Source organism: Pongo abelii, chromosome 20 (assembly GCF_028885655.2).
Source record: "Pongo abelii isolate AG06213 chromosome 20, NHGRI_mPonAbe1-v2.0_pri, whole genome shotgun sequence".
NCBI lineage: Eukaryota > Metazoa > Chordata > Mammalia > Primates > Hominidae > Pongo > Pongo abelii.
In genome coordinates, this window is record NC_072005.2 from 13,478,856 (window position 1) to 13,491,743 (window position 12,888).

The 12,888-nt window shown below is 44.8% G+C and overlaps 1 protein-coding gene across 5 annotated transcripts in view; it reads right to left on the reverse strand.

Moving 5' to 3' along the window:
- CACNA1A (calcium voltage-gated channel subunit alpha1 A) overlaps positions 1–12,888 on the reverse strand; it is a 409,889-nt gene that overhangs the window by 232,857 nt on the left and 164,144 nt on the right. The window lies entirely within an intron of this gene.

Genomic DNA, 12,888 nt, shown 5'->3' on the forward strand with positions numbered 1-12,888 from the left:
TGGGATTACAGGCGTGAGCCACTGCGCCCGGCCCAGTCTAGGTTCTCGATTGCAAAACCAAACACTGACCGGCTATCTTAGGCATAAAAGGGATTTTTCGGAAACTCAGATAATCAACAGGGGGCCAGAAGAGGGGATTTGGGAAATGAGCAGGAACAGCGTAGCCAGCCTGACCTCCTCCTGCAGCAGGCGGCCATGAAAGAATCCCAACCATCATGTTTGGATCACTTGGTCCGTTTTCAAATTCCTGCGTAGGAAAACGTGACTGGTTGAGTTTTTTGTTAGTTTGTTTTTTGAGACAGGGTCTTGCCCTGTTGCCCAGGCTGGGCTGGAGTGTAGCGGCACTATCACGGCTCACTGCAGCCTTGACCTCCTGGGCTCAAGCAATCCTCCTGCCTCAGCCTCCTGAGTAGCTGCTACTACAAGCCTGTGCTACCACCCCCAGCTAATTAAAAATTTTTTTTTCAGAGACAGGGGTCTCACTATGTTGCCCAGTCTGGTCTCAAACTCCTGGGCTTGGCTCAAGCTATCCTCTTGCCTTGGCATCCCAAAGTGCTGGGTTACAGGTGTGAACCACTGCGCCTGGCCCTGGTTGTTTAAATCACATGCCCTGACTACCAGGTGATGGGGAGAGAATGAATCCCTTTCACCTTCAACTTATAAGTGAAGGTGGGGTCCCATGGACCAGCAGTACTATATACAAAGGGGAGGATTCTCCCTAAATTGGAAAGGGAGGTCAGATATTGGGAATCCAACTAATAACAGCAAACGTTCTCTACAGTTAACTAACTGGTCTATGGAACTGGGCCTGGAGAAGTAGTAATAATTATTATCATCATTACAATGATAGTTATTAGTCTTACGATAGCTAATATAATTGAGCACTTATTCTGTGCCAGTTTTTGTTCTGAACGCCTTATATGTATCTCACTGACTTTTACCTTTTGAGGTAGGTGCAATTATTATTCCCATTCCACAGATGAGCAAGCTGAGGCCCAATGGACTATATCACTTTCTCTTTCTTCAGACTGTCCCTGGGCAAATAACATCCATAAACCCAGCCCAGCATGGGTCAGACATTAACTCATTGAACCTTGAAAACAACTCCATAAGGTGGCAGTATTTTGTTGTTTTGTTTTGTTTGTTTGAGACAAGGTCTCGCTCTGTTGGACTGCAGTGGTACAAGCAACGGCTCACTGCAGCCTCGACCTCCTGGGCTCAAGTGATTCTCCCACCTCAGCCTCCTGAGTAGCTGGAATTACAGGTACACACTATCGCACCCAGATAATTTTTGCTTTGTTTTGTTTTTGTAGAGATGGAGTTTCACCATGTTGCCCAGAATGGCCTCGAACTCCCAAGTTTAAGCGATTCACCCACTTTGGCTTCCCAAAGTGTTTGGATTACAAGCGTGAGCCACCATGCCCTACCAAGTCAGGGAATGCTACTACTCTCATTTTCCAGATGAAGAAATGGAAGATTCAGGGAGGTACAGTAACTTGCCCAAGGTCACACAGCTTGGAAACAGTGGAGTCAGGTTGGGAATCCACTCTAACCCCAAAGACCAGGTCTTAACCACTATGCTTCCTTACATGTCTGTGTAGACTGGCTGTCCTCATTTAGAGATGCCTGCACAAGAAGCAGCTGGGTTGCAAAGCAACGTTTAAAAAAATTAGTTTTTGAGACAGAGTCCTATTCTGTTGGCCAGGTGTGGTGGCTCACGGCTGCAATCCCAACACTTTGAGAGGCCAAGGCTAGTGGATCACCTGAGGTCAGAAGTTCGAGATCAGCCTGGCCAACATGGTGAAACCCCCTCTCTACTAAAAATGCAAAAATTAGCCAGGCATAGTGGTGTGCGCCTGTAATCCCAGCTACTTGGGAGGCTGAGGTGGGAGTGCTTGAACCTGGGAGGCGGAGGCTGCAGTGAGCCAAGATCGTGCCACTGCACTCCAGCCTGGGCGACAGAGCAAGACCAGGAAAAGAAAAAAAAAAAAAGTGTCTCGGTTTGTTGCGAGTCCAGTGGCACGATCTTGGCCTCCCAGCTTCAAGCGGCCCACCAGGCAGCCACCTCCCTGCCCTGGTGAGAGGAGAGGAGTCATTAGGCATGCAAACTGTAGAGGCAGTGGGGCAGATGCCCCTTGGAGGCAGGCTGGCATTTGTCATAGCAATTCGAGAGAACAAGACCTCAGTCGGCCCCCAAACCTGCGGAGAGATGGATGGCAAGGTCTTCTCCAGCCCCACAGGGAAAATGGCCAAGAAGCTCAGTATGGAACAAGGTCACCTGGCCATCTGGCCTTCACTCAGTCCCTCTCCACCCCAGCTGGAGGCAGAGGGAGGGAAGAGAACATTTTAGCACAATACGGTGTGCTGGGAGCTGTCCAGGGTGCTGAAACCTATAACCCACTAAGCTTCCAACTTCCGCTCCTTAAGTTAGTGCCGAGTAGAACCCAAGGCAAAAACTAGGGTCCAGTGGTTACTTTGGGAGGTAATCCAAGGAATTATAAGTGAGGAATGAGGAAGAGAGAGATTGGTAAAGGGTACACTAGTGAATGGGTTTTATGTGAACAACTAGGATTCAATTTTACTGAGGAGCCTCTATGATGCTGTATAACATATTTCAGTGTTTTCCCACTGAGCAATGGGGAAGCCAGGGTATTTATACACCGACTCCCTAGCTCACTGGTTGAGGGATGCTACCGAGGTTGTTAAGCATCTGGCTCAGCAAACTCTGTGATGCCAGAGACTGCCCCCCAACAGAGATGTAGAGAGATGGGAGTGTACCAAGAGGAAGCTGCAGGTGAACTTAGACATAAGCTAGGTAAATAAGGCATGGAGAATTTGTAGCATCTACCACATGCTCCCCCACAAGAATTTAAGTTTTCTTCCTTCAGTTCACCAACTTTCGTGTGTGATGCAAACCCTAGGAGCTAGACACTAGTTTTACTCCCTTTTTCCAGGTGAGAAAACTGAGATTCAGTGAGTTCAACCCACATTCTCACTGTCACAGAGGGAGAAGCTTCCTCTGACTCTGAAGTCCAGGTCTTAACCACGGTGCTAGGCCAGTCTCTCATTTCTTGAAATCTCTTCTGCTCCTGTTTTCCCCCAGCCACAGTGGAACCCAAGATCAGGGAGGGGAAGGAAGGATCACCCTGACTTCCCATGCCAGAGAGCTCTATTCAAATTCTCAAGTTTATTTTCCTTGGCAAACTTGACCTTAGGGAAATAGCGTAGGATTCAAGAAAATGGGTTCTAGATCCAGATCTGCCTTAGTTCAAATCCTGGGTCCACCACTTATGAGACAGATGCTCTGGTTTGAATATTTGAAACCTTCCAAAACTCATGTTGAAATTTGTTTTATTTATTTTATATTATTATTTATTGACATGGGGTCTCACCCTGTCACCCAGCCTGGAGTGCAGTAGTGTGTGTGCATTATAGCTCATGCGGCCTTGATCTTAAACTTTCCAGTCTCCATAACTGTAAGAAATAAATTGCTTTTTCTTTATAAATTACTCAGTTTCAGATGTTCTGCTATAAGCAACAGAAAACAGACTAAGACAGTAAGCATTTAATGTCTTTGAGCCTCAGTTGCTCCATCTGTAAATGGGAATAATAATAGTAATTTAACCTTGAGAGTTGAAATAATTTTATTTTTATTTTTATTTTTAGAGACAGTCTTGCTGTGTCACCCAGGCTGGAGTGCAGTGGTGTCATCATAGTTCACTGCAGCCTCAAATTCCTGGGCTCAAGCAATCCTCCTGCCTCAGCCTCCTCATTAGCTGGGACTATAGGCATGTACCAACATACCTGGCCAACATAAAAAATAAACTTTTTACAGAGACAGGATCTTGCTATGCTGCCCAGGCTGGTCTCAAACTCCTGGGCTCAAGTGATCCTCCTGACTTGGCCTCCTAAAGTGCTGAGATTATAGGTGGGTGCCTATGTATGTATATAATATACAGTATATCATATTGTAAGCACCTCATAAGTTTCAACTTATCAGTGTTGCCACTGTAGTTAATAACAGGCATTACATTCCTAAGGACACTGGGTTGAATATAGTTCTTTGCCGAACTTAACATAGGACCAGTATTATTCTAGGTTTAGAGAAGTGTCCTAGCAGAGAGGCTGAGATCCTGATGCACCCCTTACCAGCTGTGTGACTTCCTTGTGAGCAGCTTAACCTTTCTGAGCCTCAGATTCATCTGTACAAAGGCTAGTGAGGCTAAATGTGATAATGCACATAAAACTCTTAATGTAGTCCCTGGCCCACAGTAAGTACTCAATAAATGATAAGAATAACAACCATGGCAGCTAACATCATTATTATCACTGTCACTGCTGGTGTTGTTAGAAGACGGAAGAAAATAGCTCCTGCTGCTAGGAAGTGATGTGGTTCCTGGTGAAACATGGTCCAGCAAGTATCATGACAACCAAAAGCTTTGAACAATAAAAAGATCGATGCTCTCTCAATGGTATAACTCACTGAGAATGACAAAAAGCATTTGTGTCACAGTGGGGAATCCTTTTGGTACCAAGGATGACTGATCCATGGAGGGGAGAAACTACTGCAGAGAGACATTAAAATAAAATGCTGCTGGTATTTATAGGAACTGTTGCTGGTCTCATGAGTTAGAATGCTGGTTGTGTTTTGTTGTTGTTGTTGGAATGCTGTTTACATGTGAAGGCAACTGAGAGCAGTTGCATGGGGCAGGGGTGAAGAAAGAAAGGAGGTAAGAAGCAACTACATGTATTTATTCAATTAATCAAAAAGGAGAGAGGACATGAGAGGTGTATGGTCAAGACACTGACCCCTCTGAGACTTGGTTTCCTCAACTATATAATAAAAAGCGAGGGAACTGGGATCATTCTCTGAGGATCCCTTTCTTATTCTCCGGAAAGAGGCCACAGGCTAGTCAGGGGGCAAGAGGAAGGAAGAAAGAGCTGGGCTCTAGTGGCAGAACCTGAGGGGTGATATTAAACATTTATACCACTTCCATTGCCCAAAAAGCCAGGGTTCCTGGCTCCATGACATGAAGACATCTTCTTATTCTAGATCTCTTGCCACCATCTCTGTGTGATTTTGGACAAACCACTTCTTTGTGAGTAAGATAGAAGGGCTGTACCTGCCAGAATCCATGGAGCCTTAAAATTCAATGATGCAGCCCGGCGTAGTGGCTCACGCTTGTAATCTCAGCACTTTGGGAGACAGAGGTGGGCGGATCACCTGAGGTCAGGAGTTCGAGACTAGCCTGACCAACATGGAGAAACCTCGTCTCTACTAAAAATACAAAAAAATTAGCCGGGCTTGGTAGTACATGCCTGTAATCCCAGCTATTCAGAAGGCTGAGGCAGGAGAATCACTTGAACCTGGGAGGCGGGGGTTGCAGTGAGCCGAGATCATGCCATTGCACTCTAGCCTGGGCAACAAGAGCAAAACTCTGTCTCAAAAAAAAAAAAAAAAAAAAAAAAATTCAATGATGCTACAGGATGAAAAACAACATCTTTCCCTGCTGGTTCCTGTGTAGTTGTGTCTTTTCCTTGCCTCCGCTCTTCAACAAAACAGCCCAAAGCCTGAGACAGTTTATGGACTCTTCTAAAAAGGAACCTTCGTTTTCATAGAGTCACAAAATGTCAGAGCTGGCAAAGACCCAGAGCTTCTCTGTCTTATATCTCATCTGATGTTCAGGGCATCTGCCATAGACTTCTGGACTATCTGACTATCTCTATCAGTGTGTTGGTCCCATCTTCTAAACAGCTTAGCAAATTTCCCAGAACACTCATTATCAGAAGTGTTACCCTTTTCCAGCTTAACAACCATTTATTTTAGTGAGCATTTATTATGTGAAAGGTACAGTGCTAACCCTGTGAATAAAAAAAGAAAAAAAATTGTGCTCACCCCTCTCTGGTGAGGTTCACAGTCTCTTTTCTTAACATGCACAATTTGTGTTATTTGATCTCTTCAATATTTATATATATTTGAGAATGACAGTAAAAGAACTGTCATCTCAGACATACAGCCAAGCTTCTGAAATCTTCCTCTTACACATTTTCAGTTTCACGATCAGAACACGAATACAATAAAAACACGCCTTACAAGGGTTTGACAAAATTATAAAGTTAGGATTTCTCTGAGGCTCTGAGCTACAAAGAACAAACAGATATCCGGGGTAAGATCTTTTCCACCAAACTTCACCCAAGAAGAAAGCAAACACCGTGGTGGTCCACAAAAAATGAATCATGTTTTAACGCTGTGGTTTGCTTCAGGAATCTGAGAGGGCAACAGGTTAATCAGAAAGTACTCATTAGGCTGGGCACGGTGGCTCATGCCTGTAATCCCAGCACTTTGGGAGGCCGAGGTGGGCAGATCACCTGAGGTCCAGAGTTCGAGACAAGTCTGGCTGATAGTGGGAAACCCCCTCTCTACTAAAAATACAAAAATTAGCAGGGCACGGCAGCGCGTGCCTGTAGTCCCAGCTACTCAAGAGGCTGAGGCAAGAGAACTGCTGTAACCCAGGAGGTGGAGGCTACAGTGAGCCGAAATCCCACCACTGCACTCTGTCTCAAAAAAAAAAAAAAAAGGAAAGAAAGTACTCATTAAAGTCATCACTGTCTCAATGTCAAATTAATATATTTGAGTCCCCTCCTCTCTGAAACATAGAATTAAGTGTCTACTGTGTTTCTCTACCATTGACATTGGCAGAAGGCTAGGTCTGCATGGTGTGTGTGTGTGTGTGTGTGCGTGTGCGTATTTTTTCTTTTTTTTTTTTTTTTTTTTTTTGAGACAGAGTCTCACTCTGTCACCCAGGATGGAGTGCAGTGGCACAATCTCAGCTCACTGCAACCTCTGCCTCCTGGATTCAAGTGATTCTGCTAACTCAGCCTCCCGAATAACTGGGATTACCGGTGCACACCACACCACCACGCCAGGCTGTTTTTTTTTGTATTTTTAGTACAAATGGGGTTTCACCACGTTGGCCAGGCTGGTCTGGAACTCCTGACTTCAAGCGATCTGCCTGCCTCTGCCTCCCAAAGTGCTGGGATTACAGGCATGAGCCACAGCACCCAGCTGGGATTTTTTTTTTTTTAAGACAAAATCTTACTTTGTTGCCCAGGCTGGCCTTAAACCCTTGGGCTCAGGGACTCCTCTCACCTCAGCTTCCAGTAGCTGGAATTCCAGGTGCTTGCCGGTGCACCCAGCTCATGCAGAATGTTTTACTTTCCCTTCCCTGTTCCCAGCTTACAACCCAACAGGACACTAAACAGCACCCTGGAATCTGGAGTAATAAAACTTGAGCAAGGTGCCTGATTTGAAGGAGATAGAACCACCAGACAAAAAGGATAACTGACTACCAGAGAAATAAGAGCAAGAAAAGCAAGTGAAAGAAACGCATGGTGAATTCAAAAAGAAAGGAGAAGGGGATGTGAAAGGAACCCAATCTAGAATAGAAGCTCTTCAGGGTCAGGATTTCCTGAGGATCTAATAAAAACTACAGACCAGAAAAAAATATATACATATACACAATTTTTTTCTTGCATAAAATTTCAGTGGGTTCATTCATCCCAACGATGAGCTCTCACCCTTAGGACCTATCTGTTATAGATGAAGAATTTCTCCTCTAGAGGAATGAGTCTAGAATCTCTTCCATCAGATGACAGGAAACTAGAAGAAAGGCCACCTTGTTGTAAGCAGGGAGATACAAACACTTACAAGTGACAAACTGACCTATTGAATGACTGCCTTCAGTTTAATGATCACTTATTGGGACCCACTAGGTGCCTGTATTGGTCAAGGTTCTTCAGAGGGACAAAACTAACAGGATAGATGTGTATATGAAAGGGAGTTTATTAAGGAGAATTGACTCACACAATCACAAGGTAAAGTCCCACGATAGCCCATCTGAAGGATGAAGAGCAAGGAAGCCAGTGGTGGATCCGTCCGAGTCCTCAAACCTCAAGTAGGGAAGCCGACAGTGCAGCCTTCAGTCTGTGGCCAAAGGCCTGAGAGCTCCTGGCTAACCACTGGTGTAAGTCCATGAGTCCAAAAGCTGAAGAACTTGGAGTCTGATTTTAGAGGGCAGGAACCATCCAGCACAGGACAAAGATGAAGGCCAGAAGACTCAGCAAGTCTGCTCTTTCCAACTTCTTCTGCCTGCTTTTATTCTTGCCGTACTGGCAGCTGATTAGATGGTGCCCACACAGATTGGGGGTGGGTCTGCCTCTCCCAGTTCACCGGCTCAAATGTTAATCTCCTTTGGCAACACCCTCACAGACACACCCAGGAACAAGACTTTGCATCCTTCAAGCTGATCAAGTTGATGCTCAATATTAACCATCACACTGCTCAATAGCATATGAGCTTCCCTAAGTGTTCCCATAACCACGTTATTATGAAACAAAAAAACGGGGCTGCAAAAGCCCAACAATGATAGACTAGATAAAGCAAATGTGGTACATATATACCATGGAATACTATGCAGCCAAGAAAAAGAACAAGAAGATCATGTCGTTTGCGGGGACATGGATGGAGCTGGAGGCCATTATCCTTAGCAAACTAATGCAGAAACAGAAAACTAAATACTGCGTGTTCTAAGTGGGAGCTAAATGATGATAACACATGGACATACAGAGGTGAACAACACGCACTGGGGCCTTTTGGAGGGTGGAGGGCGGGAGGAGGGAGATGATCAAGAAAAATAACTAATGGGTACTAGCCTTAATACCTGGGTGATGAAATAACCTGTACAACAAACCCCCAAGACAAAAGTTTACCATGTAATAGATCTGCACTTGTACCCCTAAACTTAAAATAAAATGAAAAAAACCACACAGGGATTTTTAAGGCTCCTTCCTGCCAGCAAGGTCAAGCCAGTCCCAGCCAGCAGAAGCCAGCCCCCAGGGAGCATGAATTGGCACAACCATTTTGCAGAGCAATTTGGCAATACCTAGTGAGGCTGAGGATGCACATGGTATACAAGTCAGCAGTTCCACTCCTGGGTATGTGCCCTAGAGAAACTCACTTGGGAGAAAGCAGGGACACTTTGGGTCAAAATAGCCCAAAGCAGGAAACAATCCAAATAGATAAATACACGGCAGCATACTCCTACCACAGAATACTATGCAGTCATGAAAATGGATGCATGAAAACTATTTTTATTAATCAGATTTATCTCATGTTGAACACAAAAGTCAGGTTAAAGAAATGTGAAGTTTGAAAAACAGTACCATGTATCTCTTTTTTTTTCTTTTTCTTTTCTTTTTTTTATATTTTATTTTTTTGAGACAAGGTCTTACTTTGTCACCCAGGCTGGAGTGCAGTGGTGCAATCACGGCTCACTGCAGCCTCGACCTCCTGGGCTCACGTGATCCTCCCACCTCAGCCTCCTGAGTAGCTGGGACTACAGGCATGCATCATCATGCCTGGCTAATTTTTTGCATTTTTTGTATAGATGGGGTTTCACCATGTTGCCCAGGCTGGTCTTAAACTCCTGGACTCAAGCGATCTTCCTGCCCTGGCCTCTCAAAGTGCTAGGATTACAAGTGTGAGCCACCACACCTGGCCTTTATTAAAAAAAACAAAAAAACAACAACAAAAACAGCATTTTTTAGGGACAGGGTCTTGCTCTGTTGCCCAAGCTGGAGTGCAGTCATAGCTCACTACAGCGTCGACCTTCTGGGCTTAAGTGATCCTCCCGCCTTGGCCTCCTGAGTAGCTGGGACTACAGGAGCACACCACCAGGCCCAGCTGATTATTTTATTATATTTTATTTCATTCTGTAGAGACAGGGTTTCATTACATTGGCCAGGCTGGTCTCAAACTTCTGGCCTAAAGTAATCCTTCCATCTTTGCCTCCAAAATTGCTAGGATTACAGGTATGAGCCACCATTCCCAGCCCATATATTTCTTATCTATGCGTGTAGTCAAAGTGTAAACTATTCTCCCTCTGATGCTATTTAAAAAACATTTTGAAGTGTAAAAATAGGTAGCATATATTTCTTATATACTTAGGCAGCCAAAGTGTGAATACATAAATGGAAATAATAAACATAAAATTCAGGAAAGTGCTCCTGGATGGGGGAGAGAAAGGAATGGGTCTAGGGAGGGAGAAAACAGGGATTAGAAAGGTTAGAAAGGTTTTGTTTTGCTGGGTACAGTAGCTTACGCCTGTAATCCCAGCACTTTGGGAGGCCGAGCCAGGTGGATCACTTGAGGTCAGGAGTTCAAGACCAGCCTGGCCAACATGGCGTAAACCCGTCTCTACTAAAAATACAAAAATTAGCTAGGTGTTGTGGTACATGCCTGTAATCCAACCTATTTAGGAGGCTGAGGCAGGAGAATCACTTGAACCTGGGAGGCAGAGGCTGCAGTGAGCTGAGATTGTACCACTGCACTCCAGCCTGGGTGACAGAGGGAGACTCTTGTCAAAAAAAAAAAAAAAAAAAAAAGAGAGAAAAGTTTTGTTTTGATAGCAGGTTACTCCATTACTTCTCTATCCTCAATTGTCCCCATTCTTCTGGTCAACTTCTCCAGCCACATGGGCCTTCGTATTGTTGACCAGACACGTCAGATACAGTCCAGCCTCAGAGCCTTTGCACTGGCTGTTCCCTTTGCCTGACACTCTGTTCCAGCTCTCCTCATGGCTCACTCACTCACTTCCCTTAGGTTTTCATTCAGACGTCACATGCCCTGTGAAGTCTCCCCTGGCTTCCAGCACCCCTCACCCCTGCCTGCCACACATCCCATCCCTCCCCTGCTTTATTTTTCCTCTGTACCCCTCACCGCCATCTGACACACTAGATTCATTCATCAATTGTGTCCATCTCCATCAGCAGACGCTCAGCTCCATGAGGACAGGGGATTTTTCTATTTTGTTTACTGCTGTGTCCCAGAGCCTAGAACAGGATCTGGCACATAGAAGTGTTCAATAAATAGTCATTGAATAAATGAATGTATACACAGGTGTTTGCTCTCTTATTCTCTACTTAGTTTTGCATGGGATCTTGCTAGGTTACCCAAGCTGGTCTCAAACTAGTTAGGCTGCTCAAGCAATCCTCTCTCTTCAGCCTCCTGAGTAATTGGGGTTACAGGCATGTGCCACTGTACCCAGCTTTATACACTTTTAATTTTCATTTTGTGGAGATGTGGTCTTGCTATGTTGCCCAGGCTGGTCTCAAACTCCTGGGCTCAAGCAAATCCTCCCACCTTGGCCTCCCAATGTGCTGGGATACAGGCATGAGCCACCCTGCCCAGCTTTACATTTTTTAAACAATAGAAAAGTTAGCCACTAGGCTGTTTCCAGATGAGTTTCCTAGTAGAATAAGAGAAAAGTGCCCAGCACCATAATATGTCCTTGGAACCCATCAAGGTCCCAAGCCACTGAACTGTGAGCACAGCCAACAAAGATCCCTCTGTGAACACCCAAGCCCATGAGAGCTAGCCCAGAGTCCTTACAACAGACCACTGACATCTGAAGGCCTCTACAGAAACAGCCCAATAGGCCACAGCTCCTTCTGTGAGAGGCAACATTGCTCTGAAACAAATCTGCATTGTGAGAGCCCAGCCAGCACAGCGTGGGTGCTGCAACTCATCACATCTGCCAAGAGAGACAGAACCTGGAGCAGCAACAAAACATGGAAAGCTACGACCCTGTAAATGATTACTATGAAAAAGGTGTCCAGTGAAGAAGGGTCTTAGAATAGAAGAGCCCAGACTTAGCTGAGAGGAGAGTAGAGAGTGGAAAGAGGAGGAACCAGCCATTGGTACCAGATAGTAATGTCCCTACTGGAATCTAATAAAATTTTTAAGGTCCCTGATAGACTAGTAGGTCATTCTCCAAATCCATTTCCCTTTTCTTCTAAGCACAATCGGATACTTCCCAGCTTCCCTTGCAGTGATGTGTAGTCATGTGACCAAGTTCTAGCCAATAGGATATGAATGGAACAGGTATGGGTCACACCCCTTCCAAACTCATAAACCTTTCAAAGTATCACCTTCTATGCTCATTTCTCCTTCCTGGTTTGATACAGACAAGCATGGAGTTATTGGATGATGTGGGCTGACAATGAAGAGCCACAATATGGCAAGGGTCAGGGTCCATCAGTCATTGGAGGAGATGAGCCTATCAACTAGGAACAATTATTTTAGACTTTTTTTTTTTGAGATGGGGTCTTGCTCTGTTGCCCAGGCTGGAGTATGGTTGTATGATCATAGCTCACTGTGCCCTCCAACTCCTGGGCTCAAGCAATTCTCCCAGGCATGTACCACCATGCCTGGTTAATTTTTATTTTATTTTATGTTTTACAGATGGGGGGGGTCTCACTATGTTGCCCAGGCTGGTCTTGAACTCCTGAGCTCAAGTGATCCTCCCACCTCAGCTTCCCAAAGTGCTGAGATTACAGGCATGCACCACCACACCCAGCTCACTTTTGAATTTTCTATGAGTGACAAATAAACTTCTGCCATGTTTAAGTCATTTCCTAGCTTTGGATCTTTTGTTATACCAGCAAGTGCTACCTCATACAGGGTGCTTAGAGGAAAGCATATACACATTTCAACCACAATTCATCATATATGGATCTGAAAACTCCTTGAAGACAGTGACTGTACCTTATTTAGCTTGCTTTTCTCCTTTGTCATAATCACAATCCCTTACACCCAGACATTCTCAAAAAACATTCACCAAGTTGAAATAAAAGCAAGATATCCTCAAGCAAATCAAGAGACCCATGCATGTACAACACTTAAAACCTTGAGTTCTGGAATGCATAATCTTCTGTTCATATCCCAGTTCCATCACTTACTTGCTGGGTGGCCTTAAGCAAGTTACGCTCCGAGTTTCTGATTCCTCAGAGGTCAGATGGGAATATTAATATTTCCTAATTCAGTGGGTT